At 41.0% G+C, this 13,579-nt stretch overlaps 1 long non-coding RNA gene across 2 annotated transcripts; it reads left to right on the top strand.

The window, feature by feature from the left end:
- Positions 1 to 1,745: 1,745 nt before the first annotated feature.
- Positions 1,746 to 13,579, top strand: LOC104983216. Of its 2 annotated transcripts, XR_824605.1 has the most exons (7): positions 1,746 to 2,351; positions 2,436 to 2,495; positions 3,126 to 3,227; positions 5,481 to 5,570; positions 7,111 to 7,302; positions 13,185 to 13,279; positions 13,503 to 13,579. It is a non-coding gene; the product is annotated as an uncharacterized LOC104983216 (long non-coding RNA). The 2 variants fall into 2 exon arrangements; XR_824604.1 differs by having other exon boundaries at positions 1,746 to 2,495.

Below are 13,579 nucleotides of genomic sequence, written 5' to 3' on the forward strand. Positions count from 1 at the left end.
GCACAAATGATGTAGTGTCTCCTCTGTACGTGACTTACTATCCTTCTGGGGATTCAGAAGTAGGAAGGGCAGTGCCAGCTGGGGATGTGCTGAGCTAATTCAATATGGCTAGTATTTAAGAAGGGCTGGAAGGATGGGTGGAGTCAGAACTCAGGGTGTCCAGGCAGAGGCCACCAGTGGAGTGTGGACTTAGGTGCTGTGGGTCACTGGGGGGTGTTAAGCTTGTGGACACTCTGAGAGGGGCTGTAAGATCAGGAGGGAGTTGTCTTGGGGTAGAGTTAGTGATGTTGCAGAAGGAATCAGAAAAATAAAAGCTGTATTATTGAGATGACTAATGGTGAATGAGATTCTAAACTATGTTGTTTCAAGGGGAAAAGAGAATTGGGAGAGAGATGAACTGTTTTAGAACAGATGAGAGCTGGTACCTGGCTGACAATGTGGGAGATGGTGTGGAGAGAGAACTCAGGCTGTGGTGGTTGAAAGCCTGCCAACGTGTCCTCAGACCACCATCTGTCCATCCTGCCTCCTTCTGGACTCAGGCTCGGGGAGGGTAGGAGTCACCATGCCCGGTGCTAGGTTCTCAGTGAGCCTGGATGAGAGGAGGAGGGCATGAATGAATCACATCTCCCACCAGCTTGGCTTTGAGAGAAATGCACGGATCACATCTTTCTTTTCCTGCAGAACGTTTTTCACATTCAGTTTTGACCAGTTCGATGTTGAAGCTGAAACTCCAATACTTTGGCCTGATGCACCTGATTCACAGCGCTGACTCATTTGAAAAGACCCTGATGCTGGGAAAGATTGAGGGCAGGAGGAGAAGGGGATGACAGAGGATGAGATGGTTGGATGGCATCACTGACACAATGGACATGGGTTTGGGTGGACTCCGGGAGTCGGTGATGGACAGGGAGGCCTGGCGTGCTGCGGTTCATGGGGTCGCAAAGAGTCGGACATGACTGAGCAACTGAACTGAACTGAACTGCCTTTGACCAGTTATTCATTTTAAATAGAAGGTTGCAATCACATTTATGACTCTGAGGCATGATAGATGGGATGTCAAGGTGTTTAAGGTAGTAGATTATTGTTTATGTGTTGTTTTCTTTCTCAAACATCCTCACATGCTTGTTTCAGTTTTTCCCCGTATGGGTTAGAATTTGGTTTGCCTGTGGGTCCCAGAGTTACCCATGGTAAAGCTGCTTACAGGGGTCATTTGTTTTTCTCTCATCCAAGAATCCTTGTGAGGCTCTGTATGGGTTTCCTGGGGCTGCGGATATGAAGTACCACAGACCACGTGGCCTAAAACCACAGGAATGTGTTGTTTCACAGTCCTGAAGGACAGAAGTCTAAAATCAAGGTGTCAGCAGGGTCAGGATCCCTCTGAATCCGATAAGGGAGCACCCTTTATTGCCTCTGTTAGCTTTGAGTGGTTGAAGGCCAAACTTGGCATTCCTTGGCTTGTAACTGCCATCACTCCAGCCTTTCTCTCCATCAGGGAAGCTGTTTTCTGTGTGTAAATCTGTCTCTACATTTCTCATGAGGACTCCAGTCTTACTGGATTCAGGGCTCACCCTACTCCACTGTGATCTCACTTTAATTGATTACATTTACAGCAACCATTAAAAAGCAGAGACATTACTTTACCAGCAAAGGTCTGTCTAGTCAAATCTATGGGTTTTTCCAATAGTCATGTATGAATGTGAGAGTTGGACTATGAAGAAAGCTGAGCACTTAAGAATTGATGCTTTTGAACTGTGGTGTTGGAGAAGACTCTTGAGAGTCCCTTGGACTGCAAGGAGATCCAACCAGTCCATCTCCGTGGTGTTAGAGACCCAGACTCTTTCTCTCTTGTTATCCCATCACATGTGACCTCGACCCAGCTGGCAGCCCCCAAGGTCCAGGCCTTTGAGTGGAGGAAGGTCCTGATTGCTGTCACTCTCCACTGACCTGGATTTGGTTGCATGGCTGCTTCTATCTGCTTGGGAGTCTAGAAGCAGAGGGCACTTTAGCTGCCAAGTGCACCTAAAATCTAGGGTCTGTTACCTCAGAAGAATGAGAGCAGATTTTGAGGACAGCCAGCCATTTCTGCCCCATGTTCACAGTTCTGGGACCTTGGGGAGTGGGAATGGTCTAAGTTGTGTGTTCAGTATCTCTACCCCTCTAGCTTTTCTCATTGAATTATGTCTAGCATTTGCAAGGCAAGAGGGAGTTTTCTTGTATGTGTTTGTCAGCTTTGTAGCAGTTTATAAGACCTTGTCTTATTCAGCTACTTTGCATCGATTGACTGCCAAGTGGTGTAGAAGATAACAAGTGGTAGCTGTGGCCATTCCTGCTGCGGAGGAGGGGGGCACCAAGTAAGGACAAGAGACAGCATTTGTGAAAAGATGCTTGTGAAATATTTTTTAAGGCATAGAAACTTAAGTGTGTTTTCTTTTTAGAATGATGACAAGCAGTGATATAGATTTGACACACACGAGGAGAAAAGCGTTGAGTACAGGGTTTGCACTCAGAGTCTCTGTCATTGGTCTTGTGTTCCCAGCCTGTCTTCTGCCACCTGATTCCTGACGGCCTGGGAAGGGCCTTCCTGTCTGTGTTCCTAACAGTGTCACATGGTGCTTGGCACATGGTGGGATTCAGTTAATATTTATGAAATAATTTCCTACCAGCTCACCTGTTTATTGTTGCTAACACAAGTAAAGCAATAAAAATGTCCAGCTTCTAAATGTATTGGAGTTTAAATCCATATTTTCTTCTCAGAGAGGAACCAGTGCACTTGTTAAGAAAGTACAAAGAAGCCTCATGGCTAGGAACCATTTGTTTTATACATGAACCCATACATGCACATGCAGACATGCGATATATATGTATGTATATGCAATATTATATATATGCTATAATGTATTATGTATTTAGATGTATATATACTATAATAATAGTATGTTACATACTATATACTATTTAATATTTCTTCTATGAACCAAGACCTAATAAAATACAGTTGTAAAATGATAGGTAGGTATAAATGATAGGTATCAAACTTTTTATTGCAAATTCCAGGGAAGCAATTGTTTTGTTTGTGCTTTGTTTTTGAAGTAAAAAAAAATCTGTGTTTTGCCTTTTTTCTGTAGAACTTTCTATTACTTGATGAGGTATCACAGTGCTACCCTCAGCTGCCATCGGATGGTAAAACAATCGTGGATGTGCAAGCTTTTTCAGCTTCTTGGGAAAAGGTAAGACACTTTGCTTTCCAAAACTGTGCCTGCTAAAAGACAACTGTGACATAGATTTATTAGAAAATTTTGAGATTTTACACATACTGTAAAATGTGACTTTCTCATTTACTGAGAATATGTTATAAAAATTCTCAGAATAGGAATAAGGTTTGCAATCAATGGAGATGAAGTGTAAAATCAGCCTGAGGCATTTGATATGTTGCTCTTTTTTTCATTTTCAAGAGAGCTTTCAGTGTATTAGCACATGTTGAACTTAAAGTATGTAAATTATTCTTTTCATTTTCATTTTTCATTGTTTTATTATAGACTATATAAATATAATTATAAAATAAGTATAAAACAATTATAAAATTGTTATAAATTTTATATTAAGTTATAAAAATAATTACAAAAATATAATTTCCTGTGCTATACAATAGGATCACCTTAAACAAAAGACATAGAGCACAAATACATCTTTTCTTGAAAACCCAGATCTAATATTTTGGGCTTAATTGTGAAGTGTCAGTCGCTTCAGTTGTGTCTGAGTCTTTGTGACCCTATGGACTGTAGCCCACCAGGCCCTTCTGTCCATGGGGATGGATACCCACCCCAGTATTTCTGTTGTTTTTGTTCAGTTGCTCAGTCATGTCCAACTCTTTGTGACTCTATGGACTGCAGCACGCCAGACTTCCCTGTCCTTCCACCATTTCCTGAACTTGGTCAAAGTCATGTTCATCCAGTCGGTGATGCCATCCAACCATCTCATCCTCTGTCATCCTCTTCTCCTGCTTTCAATCTTTCCTAACATCAGGGTCTTTTCCAATGAGTTGGCTCTTCGCATCAGATGGCTAAAGTATTGGAGCTTCAGCTTCAGTATCAGTCCTTCCAATGACTATGCAAGATTGATTTCTTTTAGGATTTATTTGTTTGATCTCCTTGCTGTCCAAGGGTCTCTCAAGACTCTTCTCCAACACCACAGTTCAAAAGCATCAATTCTTTAGCATTCAGTCTTCTTAATGGTCCAACTCTCACATCCATATATGACTACTGGAAAAACCATAGCTTTGACTATGTGGACCTTTATAGGCAAAGTAATATCTCTGCTTTTTAATACACAGTATAGTTTTGTCATAGCTATTCTTCCAAGGAGCAAGCATCTTTAAATTTCATGGCTGCAATCGCTGTCTGAAGTGATTTTGGAGCACAAGAAAATAAAATCTGCCACTGTTTCCACTTTCTCCCTTTCTATTTGCCATGAAGTGATGGGACCAGATGCCATGATTTTAGATTTTCGAAAGTTGAGTTTTAAGCCACCTTTTTCACTCTCCTCTTTCAGCCTTCATCAAGAGGCTCTTTAGTTCCTCTTCACTTTCTGCCATTAGAGTGGTATCATCTGCATGTTTGAGATTGTTGATATTATGTCAGAATTCTAGATTCCATTTTGTGATTTATCTAGCTGGGTATTTTGCATCATGGGAGGAGGGTTCAGGATGGGGAACACATGTATATCTGTGATGGATTCATTTTGATATATGGCAAAACCAATACAATATTGTAAAGTTAAAAAATAAAATTAAATTAAATTAAAAAAAAAAAAAGTTAAATAAGCAGGGTGACCGCATACAGCTTTGACATACTCCTTTCCTGATTTTGAACCAGTACATTGTTACATGTCCAGTTCTAGTTATTGCCTCTTGACGTACATACAGGTTTCTCAGGTATCAGGTAACGTGGTCTGGTCTTCCCATCTCTTTAAGAATTTTCTACAGTTTGTTGTGATCCACACAGTCAAAGGCTTTAGTCAGTGAAACAAAAGTAGTTGTTTTTCTGGAATTATCTTGCTTTTTCTGTGATCCAACAGGTGCCAGCAATTCGGTCTCTGGTTCCTCTGCCTTTTCTAATTGTAGCTTGTATATCTGGAAGTTCTCAGTTCATGTACTGATGAAGCCTAGCTTGAAGAACTTTGAGCATTACTTTGCTAGCATGTGAAATGAGCCCAGTGGTGTAGGAGATGAAACATTCCTCTGTCCATATGGGAATCTAGTAAAAGAAGGAACCTTTTTAAAGTCAGCTAAAGCTGCCTCAAATCCCCAAAGAGATAAGATTAGATGAAGACTCTCCAGGACTCAGTGTCTTAAAATAGGAAAGAGAAAAATGTGGGTTATATTTTGCATATCAATTATGTTTATTATTGCTCTTTTCCACTTTGTAAAACAATTTGTGTTACTTTATTGAAATGGGTACATTTTCATGAACTTTAATTTGTAGGCATCAGAGACTCCAACCCTACAAGGCCTTTCCTTTTCTGTCAGGCCCGGTGAACTGTTAGCTGTGGTCGGACCTGTGGGCGCAGGAAAGGTAAGTTGTGATGCCTTTTGTCAGCTTTAATGCAATACTGCAGCTCCTGTTAAATCCTCAGAGTGGAACCCAGAGCTGAGTGTGACTCAGTTTGAATCGAATGTGTCTAGAACAGTGTTCCTCCAGGTGTGTTCCATGGAACATTCATTTTACAAGAATGTTCCATGGCCAAATAAATCTGGATAAATGTACACTGTCTTTTTCTTTTTGCTTCACTTTGCCAAGTTAGGAACTGCTTGTGGGGAATTTGGATATCTCAGTGAAGGAAATTATTTAAGTGACAACTGCTCAGGATAGACAGAGACAATGGGGACTTTTTTTCATCTTAGTGGCCTTTCCAAGAAGTCTGTAGGTAGTAAAGGCTCTTCCCGGAAGCTTTGAGCATTTCCTCCTGTGACTTGACTTGATCCTGTCAGTGCACGTGTAGTGAATGTTCTCCACGTGCTGGAGCTAAAGGTACAGATGTGAGCAAGACTCCGACTCTCTGCCTTTCAGAGGCAACCAGGTTCTGGAGTGAGACAGATATGCAGGCAGGTTATTTTAGCCCAGTGTGATGAGAGCTCTGACAGCATGGAGACACACCACATCTGTGTGATGTTGAAGATTGAAAGGAAAGGTGCACGTGTGCTTGGTCTGAAACAACAAAATACAGAAATTTAATGTGGGATGTGGGCTTCCCTGGTGGCTCAGTGGTAAAAGAATCCACCTGCCAATGCAGGAGACACAGGTTTGGTCCTTGGTCCAGGAAGATCCCATATGTGGAGCAACTAAGCCTGTGCACCATGACTGTTGGGCCTGTGCTCTAGAGCCTGGGAGCTGCAACTACTGAGCCCATGGGCTGCAACTGCTGAAGCCTGTGCATTAGAGCCTGTGCTCCTCAACAGGAAAATCCATGCACTGCAATGAAGACCAAGCGCAAGCAAAAATAAATAAAATTAGAATTGTGGTATGGCAGAAACTAACACAACATTGTAAAAAAATAAATGAAAAAAAAAAGAACTAAAAATAAATAAATAAAATTATTTTTTAAAATGTGGAATGTGTACATGAAAGGGTGCTGATTTCCTCTATGATGGACTTTGCTCTGCAGACACAACTCACTTCACAGTTCTTTCAGTTAATCATCTTTGGATATATTCTTCACACATAGTTTTTAAACAAGTGTTTGTTAAGTAAAGGATACCAGATGCAGGATGCACTAAACATCATATACAGAAAATATACATTTTGCCAGGCTCTGCTAGAGACGGATGTTAAACATTCATAATTATTCTTTGCTGAGTAGAATTTCATTTGGCGGATATTCGGGCAGAGTAGATTGTTTATACTATTAATATATTCCTTGTCAGTCATTATTTTCATTGACCATTAGTGTTATTTTCAATTTTTTTTTGTGTCAACTGCGAGGGCTGTACTTTATCCTGTTCTAAATGAAAGTGTTTATGCTGTATCAAGCACCAGGATGGGGTCAGCTGTGCTGTGGGTTGTGTTCCGTCCTGAGTGCACCCTGTTCACATATGTGGGTTCCCTTCTGTTTCAGTCCTCACTGTTACATGCTCTGCTGGGGGAGCTGCCCCCATGCCAGGGGAAGATCAGCGTGCATGGGAGGATCGCATATGTTTCTCAGCAGCCCTGGGTGTTTCCAGGAACTGTGAGGAGTAACATTTTATTTGGGAAGAAATATGAAGAAGACCGATATGAAGAAGTAATAAAAGCTTGTGCTTTGGAAGAGGTGAGTAATGACTTCTGAGTTGCATATACTTGAATTTCAAATGATGATAGTGTTGATTTTAATCTACAAGTTTTGTTAAAAGTTCTTTATAAAAAATGGATTTTTCAATATTGCTCAATATTTAAGCAGGACTTCTTGGTAAATAATGCAGACATATTTACATATGCTGCCGTTTTAATGCTTATGGGATAATGACCCTCTCAAAATACATTATCTGCAGGGTGGATTGTTTCATTCTGTGAAGTTTCATTCACTTTCAACTAGTTTTAATGGAAAGTTACAAAAATTTACAAAAATAGAGAGCATGGTATAACGAACCCTCATTACCACCCTCAGCTTCAGCCAGATTCAACTGGTGGCCAGTCTCGCTGCATCTCTACCCCTCCCCTCTGCCAGCCCCACTCCCACCCCAGAGTATTGTGGAGCAAATCCTAGACCTCAAATTAATTCATCTGTAAACATTTCATTAGTTTTCTCTAAAAGATAGGAAAGCTTTGGGGGAAAGAATCACTATTTCACCTGAAAAATACTTCAAATTCGTTAATATCACCCACCTGCTAGTCTGTGTTTACATGTTGTTAATCATCTCACGGAGAAATCTCCCGCACCATTGTTGGAATCCACGTAAGGTCTGCTCTCTGCACTTAGTTAATGCCTCCTTGGTCCCTTTCAGTCTATGAGTTTCTCCACTTCCTTTTTGACTTGTAATTTATTTTTTAAGGAAACCAGAATACTAACCCATGGCAGATTCATGTTGATGTATGGCAAAGCCAATACAATATTGTAAAGTAATTAGCCTCCAATTAAAATAAATAAATTTATATTAAAAAAAACAACAAAAGAACAAAAATAAAGTAAAATAAAAGATAAAAATAATCTTACACACACACACACACACACACATTTTAATACTGCGTCATTTCACTGAAGGATATTATTTTCAGAAACAGAATTGAATTTCACAGAAAATGGTAAGATGAAAGGTTTACCTATACCTTGGGATGTAAATAAGATTAGTGAGTAACTAATAAGAACTAAACTGATAGGAGAGTACAATTTGGCAAAAAGAAAAGAAAAAGGGTAAATAATGTTAAATACTATGTTACTCTTTCAGGTTGTAAAAGTTAGTGAATAATAGCATTAAAGGTCTTCCTCTGGGGTCTGTTCAATGCAGTCTGGACATCTGACTGTTCTTTTGTACTGAGAGGAAAAGACAGAGACAGATTTTCAAGGCTCCAAACCTCCTTTGTGAGGAAATAGTAATTCTCCTGGAACAATGGCTTGAGCATCATAGGTTGTATCAGGCGCGCACGTGTGTGTGCCAAGTCACTTCAGTCAGCTCTGCGGCCCCATGGACTATAGCCCACCAGGCTCATCTGTGCATTGAATTCTACTGGCAAGGATGCTGGAGTGGGTTGCCCTGCCCTTCTCCAGGGGACCTTCCCAACCCAGGGATTAAACCCACGTCTCTTATGTCTCCTGCATTGGCAGGTGGGTTATTTACCACTAGCACCACCTGGGAAGCCCTGTATCAGGTGAGCAGTATTTTACAATGATGTGGACAAACAGAATTGCTTGTTTAATGGGCTTGTTTCTTCTGAGTTATTGTTCCTGGGTGATTGTATGTTTGTGGAAATGATGTCAAATTAGCAGGAATGAGATAGATTTTTGTTAAATGGTGTAGATACCATGTAAGAAAAGAAGGGAAAGCAAATGAGAACAGTAGCTCCCATTTATTCAGTCCATGTGCACATGCACACACAAAAATTAGATTTATGAGTTATTCATTCTTTATGAGTGTCTTTGATGTTCTTATCCTCATTTTATAGTTAATAAAACTGAGGCCTGGAGTGATGAGACACCTCATCTCTACCTTTACAGCTCAAGATCAGATCCGGGGGGCAGATACTTTGCTGGAGCCTCATGGGGTGACTGGACCGATAACATGGACAGTGTCCTGGGGCTTCACCCACCCTAGGCTTGTGTGCAACATAGACTCTGTGGAAAGGGGCTCTGCAGGACTGAGCTGCACAGCGCTTCTTCTGAACATGATGTGATGTTTATAAACATGGACTGTGTACTTTGGACATGGAATTGGGGTCCATTCCTTCCTTGGCAGGAAGGGAGGCCCAGCGTGGAGAAGTAGCAGAGAGGAGAGTTCTGGCCCCAGCTTCATCACTTGCCTGCTGTCACTCTGGACATGTCCTGTTACCTGCCTGGACCTCTGATGTTTCTGTAGCAAAATGAGGACATTGCATCAGAGGGTTTCCAGGAGGTTTTGTTGTTGCTCTGAAATGTCATCTATGACTCTGATTAGCAAGAGGTCAGCATGGTCTTTATGACACCTGGGAACTACTTAGTAAGTTAAGAGAGCCTCTGCTTATCTCCTTTTGGATTCCAGATATCAGTGGATGGACGTAAGACAATCACAGGAAATAGTGGCGTCCTGGAGTTAGTCTGACCTGTAGACACAGAGACAGCATGTCTGGCAGAAAAGGCTTGGCCTTTGGAGAGAACAGTCCTGGGTAGTGACTCCAGGTGTTTGTCTCGGTTTCCTTTCTTATTAAATGGGGGAGGGGTGGGATTACTGTAAAGGCTACAGAAAATACCTGTGAAATGTAAACAAACCAGGGTTTCAGTAAGTGGTAGTTATTGTTACTATTCTTTTTTCTCTCCATCCACCCAGCCAACCATATAAATATAATAAAGATTTCTCCTTACTATTCTCCCTACTCCCACCTCCCCCAAATCCTGAAGGAAAAACCATAAAAAAGCAACAAATATTTTAATTAATTTATTTTTAAAATTGGAGGATAATTACAATATTGTGATGGTTTTGCCATACATCAACATGAATTGACCATGGGTATACATGTGTTCCCCCATCTTGAACCCCCCCTCCCACCTCTCTACCCACCCTATCCCTCTGGGTGCCCTGCTTCATACATCAAACTTGCACTGGTCATCTATTTTACATATGGTAATATACATGTTTTCATGCTATTCTCTGAAATCATCCCACCTGCGCCTTCTCCCACTGAGTCCAAAAGTCTGTTCTTTACATGTGTCTCCTCTGCTGCCCTGCATGTAGGATCGTTGTCACCATCTTTCTAAAAGCAACATTTTTATATAACATATATTAGTAATAACTAGATGTATTACACTAGATCTGATTGAAGTAATTGTTTAAGTTCATTGAGCTGAAAGCTTTTCTGTAACAAAACAGGGAGACACGAGCTAATCACACTGGCAGTGTTGATTCAGGCTGATGATGTCAACTCCAAGGTCCAGGAGTCAGAAGGCTCAGGAATGGAGTCCCAGTGGCTCTATTGACCAGGTGTTTGGTTTTGGCTGATTGATCTTTACAAGCCTGTTACTTCAACTGTAAAATGGAGATAATAAGACCATCAACCTCATGAGGTTGTTTTGAGGATGAAATGTGGTCATGGTTTTAAAGCAGCTGATTGCTAGGGACATAGCAAGTACTCTGTAAGTACTATTAAAATGATTTTGAAAATAAGTTAATTCTTATTTATAAGCTCAGCCAGTTTCTGGTAAAATTATGTTCATAAAATGTGATAGTAAGAAAGAAGGTATCTGAGTATTTAGCTTCCATTGTTTGCATTAATATTTCTATACTTTTATAGGTGCTCTACACATAGGACAGTATATAAATGTAAAATGACAATATTCTATTACCATAATATAAGTAATATAGTATGTAACATTTGTCTACATGTTATCTTTAAGGCTTTTGAAAATGTTTAGTAAACACATATTTAAAGGCATCAAATTGATAAATTCTAGTTTAATATTTTTCCACATAGATCACTTACTTGGTCATTTTTTTCAGATTGCCTTGACAATCAATGGATAATAAGTTTATTGATACTTACATGAATAGGTATAGAGGCCTTCAAGTCTTGAGTTACTTTAATATTATCTTCATTTCAAATATACTCTTCTTTTACTATCTGGCCAGCATGATGTGAAAGGGCAGAATGCTCTGAACTGAGATGAGCTTGGTTCAGATTCCATCTCTTCTGTTTAACAGCTGATGGTCCTCAGACCAGTGATGTAACCCCACTTAGTTTCAGTTTCATCACCTGTGAAATGGGGCCAGTGCTTGCTGTGCAGCTTGTTGTGAGGTTTAGAGATAATCAGCATCAGGGTCCAGCACAGATCTTACCTGCCAGGAGCTGAGAGAAGCCATGGGCATGTGAACAAATTATGGAGCATAATAAGATGGGTCCTTCATGAGAGATGTAAACAGAGCCTTAGGAACCCAGCAGGAAGCGATGAGTCCAGGATGGTTCCATGGGAGAGCGTGTGTGGGCTGAGCCTAGAAGGATGATGGGCAGGATATTGCCAGGCTGTGAGAGGAGGGGCAATTCCACATGGAAGAAAAGCTGTGAAGGAAGGCAGGCCTCCTGCTGCTTGACTCTGAGATCCAGCCCTCCTCTGCCAGGGCCTCATGTCCAGCCCACATTAACCATTTCAGCAGTCTGCTCCATGGTGTTTCTAGTGTTGTCTCCACCATTGCTGAAGAGCCCTTGATGTGCTTCGGGATGGATGGCACCAAACCAGCAGTGCCATTTCCTAGTTTTCTTCTAGGTTGGGTGCCTTCTATTCAGTGAGAATTGGTTAAAAGATAACAAACATGAATAAGAACACCTTCCTGTTAGTGAAAGGAACTGTAGTATATGCTCAGCTCAGGCTTTTCCCCTTTAATCTGATTAGAAAATGGTGGCTGAGAAATAAGCTTGACTTGGTTTTATTTCAAATCCTCCAATATGGTTTTCCCATTGGTGGCTTGTTCTTAAATAATTTGCAGAGTGAACAACACACCCAAAGTATTAGTAACAGACTCAGAGATAGTATCTTATGTCCTGGAAAGAGAGGATGTAAGTGCCTTTTCTAGAATGTGGTTAAGATTGCTGTTACATCATTGTGCTATTTTAAGAAGAAAACCATTTCAACAACATCAAATCAAAGCATAAAAACTAAGCAGAACAGTTTGCAAGAACTGTCAACAATGAAAGAGAGGCCAAGTAATTCTGTGTGTGTGTGAGGCTGAGAACTTAACACAGCTCATTTTTTTAATGACAACCAAAGGCAAGAGATGGTATTAATTTCTGAGCTCAAGAAAGAAAGAAGGTGAAGTAATTATAAATTATAACAACAGAGTAATTGCTGCCTTTTATCCAATGCACCTCCATTAAGCTTTGAGTGAGCAGAGAACCTGTGTGTCTATGTGTCTTTGTGGCAGTCAGGGAGGGTTACGATGGAGTCTCTTCTACTGTGGTCATGTGCTTTGCACATTATGATTCACACTGTGAATGGGGTTCCACTCTTGGCTTGATGAGAAAATAGAGATCAGTCACCAATAGCAAGTTACAATCAATTCATATACAGAAGATCCTCAATAAATACCTGTTGAAATGGTCAAATGCATAGATGCTGTCAAAAACTACAGAATGAAAACAAATTAAAAAACACTGAGAGTTTTTTTTTTTTTTAAATGTTCAAATTTACAGTTTAGTAAATCTGACATTTACCCATTGCTGTGGCTTCCCGGATGGCTCATGGTAAAGAATCCACCTGCCGATGCAGGAGACACGGATTCAATCCCTGGGTAGAGAAGATCTCCTGCAGGAGGCAATGGCAACCCACTCCAGTATTCTTGCCTGGAGAATCCCATGAACAGAGGAGCCTGATGGGCTTCAGTCCATGGGATTGCAAAGAGACAAACATGACTTAGCAGCTGAACATACATTCACGTTGATCAAACACTTGTATGAGGAACTAATGCTAGGAGTGTAAGATGGTAGTGGAACACATTTTATATATTTTTCTCTTTTCCCTTTCCTATCTCTGTATAGGATTTACGGCTTCTGGGGGATGAAGAAATAATTAAGATAGGAGATGGAAGAACACAGCTGAGTGAAGGGCAGAAAGCTCGGATATGCCTTGCAAGGTAAATGGGGTTTCAGTTGCCATCCTGCCCCTCCTCCTCCATGGCTCCTAGTGGATGTGGGCACGCAGGCCCCACTCACCGGGTGGGCCTGTGTGAAGCAGGGACTTGGCTTTTCCCATGGACTCTTGGAATGAACATGGAGTTGTTTCACATTGTTGTGATTCAGGGCTGAGACCCAGGGAGTGTGAAGTGTCTTCTCCTGACGTCTCTCTACATTTTCTAGAGCCATGTATCAGGATGCAGACATCTACCTCCTGGACGATCTGCTCAGCGCAGTGGATGCAGGAGTCAGCAGGCACT

The sequence above is a fragment of the Bison bison genome, unplaced genomic scaffold, assembly GCF_000754665.1.
Source record: "Bison bison bison isolate TAMUID 2011002044 unplaced genomic scaffold, Bison_UMD1.0 scf7180017862066, whole genome shotgun sequence".
Classification (NCBI taxonomy): domain Eukaryota; kingdom Metazoa; phylum Chordata; class Mammalia; order Artiodactyla; family Bovidae; genus Bison; species Bison bison.